Here is an 11,457-nt window from a genome sequence, read left to right on the forward strand (position 1 = left end):
AACCATGTGACGATGCAGGTGATTGCCATGGAAACCGGTGTAGTCACAGTCTTTTATGTTCTTTGAGGGAAAGGCATTGCAACATTTCTTCTCATCTTTAATTTAAAAAGTGAGTCCATACACCAGTTTTCTACACCACGTGTCATCACTAGGGTCTTGGGTATGATGGAGCCTATCCCAGCTGTCTTTGTTTTTTTCAAAACGGATTTAATTAATAAATGATGGCAGTTTCATAGTTGACTATGGCCTATTATTATATGGCCTAATATTATCATATGTAGTGTTCTGGGCACTCGTAGGCATCAGTAATGTTACATTGATGAGACAGCCATGGATGAAGAGCCCGACATGACATAGTGGAAAAAAAGTTCTCCTCACATTCCGTGTGGCAGTGGTACGTTTTTAGCTTCTTTTTGTCCTTCTTCCCAAATCATTTTGAACCTACATTTGAAACTACAGTGGAGGCTAACTAGTTAGCTTGGTAAAGTGCTGTTGTTAACCCTTAGATGCACGAGTGACTGGACCCTACACTCTTCCATAAGTGAGTCAAAAATCACCCATATTAGAATCAATGCGTTTTTGTGCCAATTTTGCCATTTTGGTTAGGAATAATCACTTGTATGATATTTAGTATTATATTTAGGACCACACAAGAATGATTTCATGTTAGAAACATCTTCATTTTTCACTTTTGAACATCTTTGAAAAAGAAAATGACCCCATACAACAATAGAAAATGTGAGGATCCATTGTGTGTTGCATAAAGGTAAGTTAAAAATGGGAATGGCATGATATCAATTGAGCAATACCTGGAATATGAAATGATAACAATGTTTCATTACAAAGATATTTCAAGAAAACAACCTGACCGGGTCATTTTTGACCCACTTATGGAAGGTTGGGGTAGTAACACAAAAACAAAAATTTCTTCAAATGTATAAAGGGTAAGTTAAAAATGTGAATGGTATGATATCAAAAACATGTTTTTTGAGGAATACCTGGAATATGAAATGATAAAAAATTTTCATTATGAAGATATTTCAAGGAAACAACCTGACCGGGTCATTTTTGACCCACTTATGGAAGGTTGGGGTAGTAACACAAAAACAAAAATTTCTTCAAATGTATAAAAGATAAGTTAAAATGTGAACGGCATGATATCAAAAACATGTTTTTTGAGGAATACCTGGAATATGAAATAATAAAAATGTTTCATTATGAAGATATTTCAAGAAAACAACCTGACCGGGTCATTTTTGACCCACTTATGCATCTAAGGGTTAAAGAGCGGTTCGTCTCCTGTGTAGTTTGTGTACAACATGTGCCCAATGTGGTCTAAACAAAGCTAGCAGTACTGTGAGCGTGTAGTATGTTTGTGTGTGGTAGATGCATATCAGACGGCCATGAATATATCAAGTGACTCCTGTAGAGCAGCTACACACAATAACCCGCACAGAAAGCTTTCTAAGTCTTTGAGAATCTCCACCTATTACCTCACGGGCGCCACAATTTTTGGGACAACAGTCCGTGGCCAGCATGTAGAGGAAGTAAGGTAATCAGAGGAAGTGTGTCCTGGGTTTGAATGATTCGTGACACTCAGATGCTTGCCACTCACCATGCTATGTCGAAAATCGGTCGTGTGTAGATCGTGAGTGCGGCGTGCAACTCGTGCGTGTTAGGTGCGCTTCATGTAAGACTGTTGTATGTTTAACTCACCGAGTGTATACATATGTGGGGATTGTACGAGGCTCCTGCAGCCCACTTGCATGATGGGCGTACGGGCGTCCTGGGGGTCCGAAAATCCATGCAGGCCATTTGCGTGTCTCTTGCTATTTTTCCCATTTTCTGTAGTGATGTAACTCCCCATTTAAAGAATGATCGTGGGAATGGTACATGTTTCGCCCCAAAATATTCCAAGTTGCTCTTGCTGGGTGTAGTTCCAGTTATTGAGAAGTGGTTTGGTTTCTGTCTTCATCTCTTTGGTCATGGAAATAGCTTCAAAGCTCAACAGTTTGCCTTCTACATTCTCAACCTCCCTCCTGTTAGTCTTGGCGGTCATCCACAAAGCCATCTGAGCCACAGCCTCATTGACTGAGATGACCATGACCGGACTCTCATAGTCTGTTGCCTGGGGCGCTCGTCTGCTCTTCATGCTGTAGTGCACGGCTCGAAAGGCTGGATGAATAATGGAGTGGCTTGGCACTGAGGTTTATTCATCTGCCAAACGAGTGCACAGCGAGGCTTGTCTCATCTCTTCATTGCCAGTGAGCGCATTTGTTACCTGAAGTTACCAGCGGCAGCATAAAAAGGTGCCCGTGTCGGGGTTTCATAGACCTCATAAGCAAGTTGCGACAGCAGAAAATGTGCAGATTGCAGTTGCTAAGAAACTACTGAGGTGTTGGTGTTGGACAGTGATAATGATACTACAAGAATGTGATTATGTGTGAAGAATTCATCCAGTTTGAGATGTGGAGACAAGATCCCTGAGAATGTAACCGTGCCAGACAACCAAAGTAAACAAAGTCAAGAGGCGTGTGCTTCAGTAGGCCGTTTGAATGTTAATCTTATTCCTCGTGTCAAAGGAAGCACAGTCAAAGAACGCCAGCTCACTTACTGTATATCAGACACCGTCTCTGTGGGTTTGTCAGTCCGCCTTTGAAGGTCGCCTGGTGCCTGGTTATTGGACGCCATTCATCTTGACAAATGCCAGCTCGGAATTGGAGGAGCCTGCAATGTTCAATGTTTATGGCAGGCTGATAGGTTTGTGGTCGTTTAATTGTCTGATGACGGTGCAGTGGTCGCCCGTCTCAAAGTCAAAGTGTTCTGTGACTGTGATTTGAAAATGTTTCCTGATATTCAACTGGTACCTTTTAAAAGATAGTGCTGACAAAATATTAGGGGGCCTAAACTCAAAGCCAACATTAGGTCGCAGATTGAACAGATATTTTCAACACTTGGATATATCTTCATATGGAGGACACTCTATGACACGGGACACTCGGTTCACAAGACGAGGCTCCGCCCACAGAGATAAAGGCTATGGTCACACAGCAGGGTCTTTTTTATGCGATTGTCCAGATGACCAAATGGTAATGGTAATGGTTTTATTTCATTTGACCATGCATCAGATTCCAATTGAGTGCATCCCATAATCAGTTCCCAGTTCCACATGTCCAAAAGGAGTAGGAAGGAGCAAAGCTTATTAAATCCTACCCCTCCATCTGGTACTTTTACAATCACTAACTGTTACATTTGTTCACTTCCTGCTTTCCATAATACAGTTTAGGGTTTTTTGTTTTTTTTTAAATAATGTACCTGGTACCGAAGTACTCGGTGATATGAGCATCCAATGCCATAATGGGTACCATAGTAAGTGTCAATATAGTGATATATATAGCACATCATGACTGGTTCAAGACTCTTCATCCTTGTATTTAGCAAACATCAACTGCTTGTATTGTTTCTTGAATTGGCTCATCGTTGTGCATTGTTTGATTTCCTTACTCAATCCATTCCATAGTTTGATTCCACATACTGAAATGCTATGGCTAGCATAACGTAGTCCTAGCATAGAAGTGTTTCAAATGTACTTCTTCCCTGAGATCATATTTCTCCTCTCTTGTAGAGAATATTGGATGACATTTTTAGCTAATTGCTTATTTTTAGCCTTATGCATTATTTTAGCTGTTTGAAGATGAACTATATCAGCAAGTTGAAGTATTTGTGATTTTACAAATAAGGAGTTAGTATGTTCTCTGTAGGCGGCATTATGAATTATCCTTACTGACCTTTTTTGCAGTACATTTAGCCAGTGAAGATTGCTTTTATAGTTATTAGCCCATATTTCCACACAATAAGTAAGATATGGTAGAACCAGAGAGCAATAAAGAGTGTGGAGTGATTTCTGATTGAGAACAAATTTTGCTTTGTTCAATACTGAAATATTTCTGGCCATCTTATGTTGTATATTTGTAATATGAGGTTTCCAGCTCATATTTTCATCTATTGTGATCCCCAGAAATGTATTTTCGTTCACCCTTTCAATGTCCACACCGTCTATTTGTATTTGCTGGTGCGTGTCCTTTCTGCTGTTACCAAACAGCATGATTTTAGTTTTACTTAGGTTCAAGGACAATCTATTATCATCAAACCATCTTTTTAGTGTGACCATTTCTTCTCTGACCTTTCTAATGATTTCGTCTGTACTCCCTCCAGAACAAAAAGCAGTGGTATCATCCGCAAATAATACCAGCTTTAAGTCTTTTGTTACTTTGGAGATATCATTGATGTACAAGTTGAACAGTTTTGGCCCCAGTATTGACCCCTGGGGAACTCCGCACGTAATATATGAACTTGAAATAAATGCCACATATTAATATGAACACAAAGCCTCTGGAAAGTAACGCAGTAACGCATGCGCAAAAGCACGAGCCGATACTGGGCAAAAATATAGTCCGGTAACGGCAATACTGATCTGATTCTGTGTGCAAATTCACCTAATGTGTCTGTTACATTTTACAAAGTATTTCAAATCATAGCATAAGGAATACAAACATCATAGTCACTTATTGATGAATTTGTAAATCCTAAAAGTGGAACTATTATAATTTTTCCACCTTTCTGACCTATAAATGTAGTTAGAATGTTGCATTCTTGTGTTAAACGATGCCAAAGTTTTAGATAATGAGGGTTGCGTATTTGGAAGTGAAACCAAGCTTGTGATGTCACATATAGGCGGTCTTCCTAATATGGGCGTGCGCTGTAGGGCAGATACGCTCTCTGCCCTCCCCTAAGCTCTGCTTCTGTGTTTACGTTTTTATAAATGGCTCCCAGGAAGTGTTTCTTCGAGTGTAAAAGGTTCCTAATGAGGAACCATCAGGCAGACGAGTTCCCTACCAGAAATGAACAATATTTGAATCTGTCAACAGCTTTTCACTCTGGATTGTTGCTGTTACGTGAACATGGGCCACGATGCAGCTGGACTAGCCGAAAAACGGTTTCTGAAGCCTGACACCTTTCCAACGTTACTTGGTCGTGCGGAAGAGTCAGAAGAACAAGTGTTCTTTCCGTGGTCTCTCACTAGAAGGGGGCGCTCTGTGACCCTGCTGGTTTTACCTTCAGGAAGATTCTAAAATACCAGCCTCTGACATTTCACTCTTGCAGAGTAAATGTCAAGGACAACCACAGTCAAAGCCGGACCACTGAGAGCATCAAACTTCATTGTGGCTGCTGATGGCAATCAAACCCTGCAGGATTTTGTGGCAGGGTTTTCAAACGTTTGTGACAAAAGTTGCAAGGTTTTGAGTCTTCTTTTTTTCAATAATATTGCATATGAATTTGTTGTCGGTGTTTTAAGGGTTTTTTGAAATCTTATGTACTATATCCACTGCCGCACACAACTCAGATTGTTTACGTTTAGCATTTATAGCGGTATAAGTCATGTTCTTATCATTGGAAGAATCTATACTGGTATATACAGTGCATCCGGAAAGTATTCACAGCGCTTCACTTTTTCTACATTTTGTCATGTTACAGCCTCATTCCAAACTGTATTAAATTAATCTCTTACCTCAAAATTCTCCACAAAATACTCCCTTATGACAATGTGAAAAAGTTTTTTTTGACATGTTTTGAATTTATTAAAAATAGAAAACAAAAAAATCACATTTACATAAGTATTCACAGCCTTTGCTTAATACTTTGTTGATCCACCTTTGGCAGCAATTACAGCCTCAAGTCTTTTTGAATATGATCCCACAAGTTTAGCACACCTATCTTTAGGCAGTTTTGCCCATTCTTCTTTGCAATAAGTCTCAAGCTCCATCAGGTTGGATGGGAGACGTCTGTGCACAGCCATTTTCAGATCTCTCCAGAGATGTTCGATCGGATTCAAGTCTGGACTCTGGCTGGGCCACTCCAGGACATTCACGGAGTGGTTCTGAAGCCAATCTTTTGAGATCTTGGCTGTGTGCTTCGGGTCGTTGACCTCAGGCTGGGGCGAAGGTTCATTTTTCAGCAGGACAAGAGCGCTCTGGAGCAGGTTTTCATCCAGGATATCTCTATATATTGCTGCATTCATTTTTCCTTCTATCCTGACTAGTCTGCCAGTTCCTGCTGCTGAAAAACATCCCCACAGCATGATGCTGCCACCACCATGCTTCACTGTAGGGATGGTATTGGCCTGGTGATGAGCAGTGCCTGGTTTCCTCCAAACATGGCACCTGGCATTCACACCAAAGAGTTCAATCTTTGTCTCATCAGACCAGAGAATTTTGTTTCTCATGGTCTGAGAGTCATTCAGGTGCTTTTTGGCAAATTCCAGACGGGCTGCCATGTTCCTTTTACTAAGGAGTGGCTTTCGTCTGGCCACTCTACCATACAGGCCTGATTGGTGGATTGCTGCAGAGATGGTTGTCCTTCTGGAAGGCTCTCCTCTCTCCACAGAGGAACGCTGGAACTCTGACAGAGTGACCATCAGGGCCTTGGTCACCTCCCTGACTAAGGCCCTTCTTCCCCGATCGCTCAGTTTAGAAGGCCGGCCAGCTCTAGGAAGAGTCCTGGTGGTTCCAAACGTCTTCCATTTACGAATAATGGAGGCCACTGTGCTCATTGGGACCTTCAAAGCAGCAGAAATTTTTCTGTATCCTTCCCCAGATTTGTGCCTCAAGACAATCCTGTCTCGCAGGTCTACAGACAGTTCTTTTGACTTCATGCTTGGTGTTTGTGCTCTGACATGCACAGTCAACTGTGGGACCTTATATAGACAGGTGTGTGCCTTTCCAAATAATGTCCAATCAACTGAATTTACTGTAGGTGGACTCCAATTAAGCTGTAGAAAGATCTCAAGGATGATCAGTGGAAAAAAGATGCACCTGAGCTCAATTTTGAGCTTCATGGCAAAGGCTGTGAATACTTACGTATGTAAATGTGATTTCTTAGTTTTCTATTTTTAATAAATTCAAAAAAAGTCAAAAAAAACTTTTTCACATTGTCATAATGGAGTATTTTGTGTAGAATTTTGAGGTAAGAGGTTAAATTAACACAGTTTGGAATGAGGCTGTAACATGACAAAATGTGGAAAAAGTGAAGCGCTGTGAATACTTTCCGTATGCACTGTATGTGAAATATTACCTTATCTCCTTCTTGACCATCAACACCACCAAAGGCAGAAAACCAAGAGGGCCGAGTGGATATATCTGAGCTCCATGTGCGATGTTGAGTGGTTTTTGTGCCAGATGACAAGGTGGTTGCCATGGTGATGGATCCCGGAATGGAAGCCGTTGGGCCAGAACCAGTAGGAATGGATGCAGTAACTTTAAAGGGTTCCAAGTCCAACATTGTGGGATCTTCTGAGATGTCACAGAAGCCCTGATCTGTGACATGACCTGATCTTATGCTCGTGTGAACGTCTGTCAGACGACCGTGACTGATGACTTGACTTCCCTGTGGCAGCATGTCTCTGTGGCGCAATCGGTTAGCGCGTTCGGCTGTTAACCGAAAGGTTGGTGGTTCGAGCCCACCCAGGGACGAGTTTTGCTTTTACCAAAAGCAGACATGAGCTTTCCTCCAAAATCTTGGTATGCAGAAGAATCGGAATAGAGTACTAAGTGGAGGTATGCTACCTTTATCAACAGCAAAGACTGTTTTTGTTTAGCACAAGTTCAGATACAATAAGACTCAACAATGTTGGTGCTTCCACCCCCAGCCAGGAACTAGTTGCTGTCATTTCCTTGTTAGTTTTGTCCGCATTCGCATGAATTGGAAAGTAGCTTGTGCAGCCTTGAATGTTGAGGTTCAAAGGTTGCCTGCCCTTTGGCATTGATACCATGCTGGTTATTTTCCACCACTGTGTCACTCTCCCCAGCCTTGGGCTCAGCTTGAAAAGGCAATCCACTCCCCTGCACGGTTGGTTTGGGCTGTCTTCAGCCAATGGCATCAGCCAATGCCTGGTCGCCCCGGGGTTGTTTTCTCAGCCAGATTTCTTTTTGACGATGGCTTCCATGCTGGAGGACTGGACTTCACAGAAGTCAAATCTTCATTTGTACAAAAATAATTAGTGTTATCGGGATCCGCCTGTGACATTTTAATGTAACCCTGCTAAGAAGGTTGCAGACTGCACCAGTAACAAATTAAGGTTGATTTCATAAACCACAAAGGACCAAAGGCAGGGGCCACGAAACTTTACCAAATCATCTTGACCTATGACAGAAGGCCAAGGCTAATGCATAACAATGTTGATATTCTCATTTAAATATGCCTGGTGTATATTTTAATTCTCTCCCCAGTTAAAGGTCAGCCACACAGCAACTTGCCTGCCAGCATGAAACACACTGAATATCAAACAGGAGAGCGATATAAGCGTCCCTGAATAAAATATTACAGACTTAACATTTATGGCTTGAGAATTAAAAACCATATTATCTGATGTTGATAGCCGTCATGCAACAGTCAGGCATAAATATCATTTCTTGTCTTGCCATTTGTACATTGGCTGCCCTGCCCTTCCACAGAGTCTGGAGCAGGAAATACTTTTTACATGAGCTGGAGCTATTCCACAGAGGGCTGATTAGGTGCTAAAAAGGGAGTCATTCACCGGATAATGAATACTGCTCGATAAAAATGTTCTGGAAATGTCACTGATGACGCATAATCTCTCATTAAGTCACTTTTTTTTATTTTTCTCTTCCCTCATGGATGTGGTTACATACATGTATGATTTATGTAACCCCCAACAACGGTAAAACCACAAAATGTGCTGCTTTGACTGCTTTATTGCATCAACTTTTAAACATGATCGAAAAAAATTGCGTCCCTGGGTGGGCTCGAACCACCAACCTTTCGGTTAACAGCCGAACGCGCTAACCGATTGCGCCACAGAGACATGCAGAGCTGACCTGTGCACAGCGTACTTAATTCTCAGTCATTGAGTCTCTTTTCGGGAAGTGTGCGATGCTTATCGCGGACGCTCGTAAACTGGGAATTGTCCTTTCCTTTGGCTTTACTCTGTGCAACCCTGCCCCCACCCTCCTTGTGCGCCTGCAAAGCAAACAGTTCCTCCCCCGCACGCTCAGTGCCGGTTGAGCTTTGCTCTGCATTGTTCCGTTTGTATCTTTACATGAGGCTTTTCTGTAAATTAGGGTTGTTTCTGTTGTGGTTTTTGGTTCTGCTGGTTTCACAAAGATACCCAGGGTTAGCTTTGATGCTTTGTGATTGTAGATTAAAGGTTCCTGGGGGATTAATGCTGCAGGTGTGACAAGACGGGTGGAAATGGTTAACAAAACTTTTACTTGTCTGTTTTAGACAAAAACAAACAAAAATCCCAAGGGTGAGGTCAAAAGAAATTGCGTCCCTGGGTGGGCTCGAACCACCAACCTTTCGGTTAACAGCCGAACGCGCTAACCGATTGCGCCACAGAGACTCTTTTTACGCCATGCAGAGGTTTGGAATTTCAAATGTACCATAGGTGACGTTACAGTATGTTAGAAAGGTGACCAAAACACGGCAGCGGCGCGGGTCTCTCTTGTTCTCTGTAAAGTTTATTTTTATTCACAACACAGCTAAATGGACAAATATAGTATATAATGTATTTGATTTGTGGTGTATTTATTTTATACGTTTTAATTTCTGTCATGAGAACAGGTGATGTACAGCCCTTCGAGTGGCCGTACTGAATTGGAGTACGCTCAGAGAAAAACAAGTCGTCCCTGGGTGGGCTCGAACCACCAACCTTTCGGTTAACAGCCGAACGCGCTAACCGATTGCGCCACAGAGACTTGTGTAACGGCCGACGCCAACGTATAGTAGCTTTAGTAACACTATCATAGCAGTTAAAGCATTAATGCAGTCGCTCTTTGCTACATCGAGTCTCCAACGTTGCTCCCTCACTCTATCGCTACTTAAATCATTAAAATTATTGCTGTATCACAAATTATTAGTCAAAATATTGAACGTTAGTTACATGTAGTGGTCTGGTCACTAATGACATCTCAACATTCATGAGACATGACATAGACATAGACACCTGGTGAAAACAAGTTGTCCCCCTACTCCGTGTGGAAGTGGTAAGTTTTTAGGCTTCTTAATTTAGGCTTCCTCACTCCATTTGAAACCCTTCCTTAAGTATATTGAAGGCTAAACCAGTAAGCTTGCAAGCCTGCATGTCGCCATCTCGTGTCCCTGCACTGATCCTATCGTTGGCGCATTAGGAATGTGGTGTAAACAAAGAATAATATGAGTACAAAGGTGACTATAGGGGTGTTATTTAATGTCTACACGGCTCTAATAATGGTACAAAAATGCGTTTAGAGAGTCATAAACACCTTTTCTGTACTACAAAACTACAAAAATATTCCACGTCTCAAAAAGATCCTCATTGAAACGTTACATTGTACTACATGGCTGACAACCCTATTGTGTTGTGTAGAGGGAAATGTTGCCACAAATGTTGATTTTGGTGAAGATTTCAGTGTTGTGTGTGATTAGTCAGAGGAAAAGGGAAACCTTTTCAACAGACGCAAGCAACCAGGGAACTCCTTCCATTCTGGTTGTCATAGTAACCGATTAGCCGTTAGAAGGGTCAGCCTGGTTAGAAGGCTGGCGTTATGGCATGTACAGTGTATACAGTGTATCATATAATCATATATATCTTCATGAGTGAACCAGCCATATTGCATGTTAATATTTTCAACACCCTTTTTGGATGGGCTTATAAAAAAGGCTTAAATGTCATGCTGTTTCTACATTAACAAAGATGTCACTTTGACAGGGGCAATGGCACATAGCACAGCAGGAAAATATTGCACTTGCTGCCAGATGGTGGCCTTTGCATTGCGTTCCTGCGGCTGGGGCATAGTATATTGGCACAATGGTACAGATGATTGTATGACATAATAAGCTGGAGCCATCGTGTCAACAAAAAATAATTATGATGGAAAGACGCAATACACCATAAGTAAAGTCAGTCTTAAAGTATACAGTAGCATTAGTGCAAAATACATCTGAATGACTTTTGTCCAGCCTGGTATTAAATTCCACGCAGCTGACCATTTCTACCACTTTAATGTAAAGAAGTCCCTTTCAACTCTCTCACCATGTTATCTCAGCGTGGAAAGCCTGTTTAATAGCCTTGCGGTTGCCATGGAAACTCTCTGCCATGATTTCTGATGGCGTGAAACGAGACACTGAACATTTGTTATCATGTGAATTCTCTCCGATTTTTATGGACACGACGGAGGATGTCGGCAGTCTTTTATTGCAATCCTAACGACTGCCAGTTGCGTGTGTTTGTAAAGACTTAAGACGGGGCAACGGGCACGTCTTTGCCGCTGTCTCTCAACTGTAAACTGAGCATGACCCTGCAGGAGCAGATCCATCCAGTAAAAGCCAGTCATCGGGCCTACGTGCATTGGTGCCTTTAAACTCCTAGTAAGCCTTCCATTTGAACCATTTTCTCTTTAT

The 11,457-nt window shown here is 41.8% G+C and overlaps 4 non-coding genes across 4 annotated transcripts; 1 reads left to right on the forward strand and 3 right to left on the reverse strand.

The window, feature by feature from the left end:
• The first annotated feature begins 7,455 nt into the window (after positions 1-7,455).
• trnan-guu (transfer RNA asparagine (anticodon GUU)) lies at positions 7,456-7,529 on the forward strand. Its single transcript has one exon. It is a non-coding gene; the product is annotated as a tRNA-Asn (tRNA).
• A 1,278-nt stretch (positions 7,530-8,807) lies between these two features.
• trnan-guu (transfer RNA asparagine (anticodon GUU)) lies at positions 8,808-8,881 on the reverse strand. The gene has a single exon. It is a non-coding gene; the product is annotated as a tRNA-Asn (tRNA).
• Positions 8,882-9,344: 463 nt separating this feature from the next.
• Positions 9,345-9,418, reverse strand: trnan-guu (transfer RNA asparagine (anticodon GUU)). The gene has a single exon. It is a non-coding gene; the product is annotated as a tRNA-Asn (tRNA).
• Positions 9,419-9,699: 281 nt separating this feature from the next.
• Positions 9,700-9,773, reverse strand: trnan-guu (transfer RNA asparagine (anticodon GUU)). The gene has a single exon. It is a non-coding gene; the product is annotated as a tRNA-Asn (tRNA).
• Positions 9,774-11,457: the final 1,684 nt, after the last annotated feature.

The sequence above is a fragment of the Doryrhamphus excisus genome, chromosome 6, assembly GCF_030265055.1.
Source record: "Doryrhamphus excisus isolate RoL2022-K1 chromosome 6, RoL_Dexc_1.0, whole genome shotgun sequence".
In the NCBI taxonomy this organism is placed as follows: domain Eukaryota; kingdom Metazoa; phylum Chordata; class Actinopteri; order Syngnathiformes; family Syngnathidae; genus Doryrhamphus; species Doryrhamphus excisus.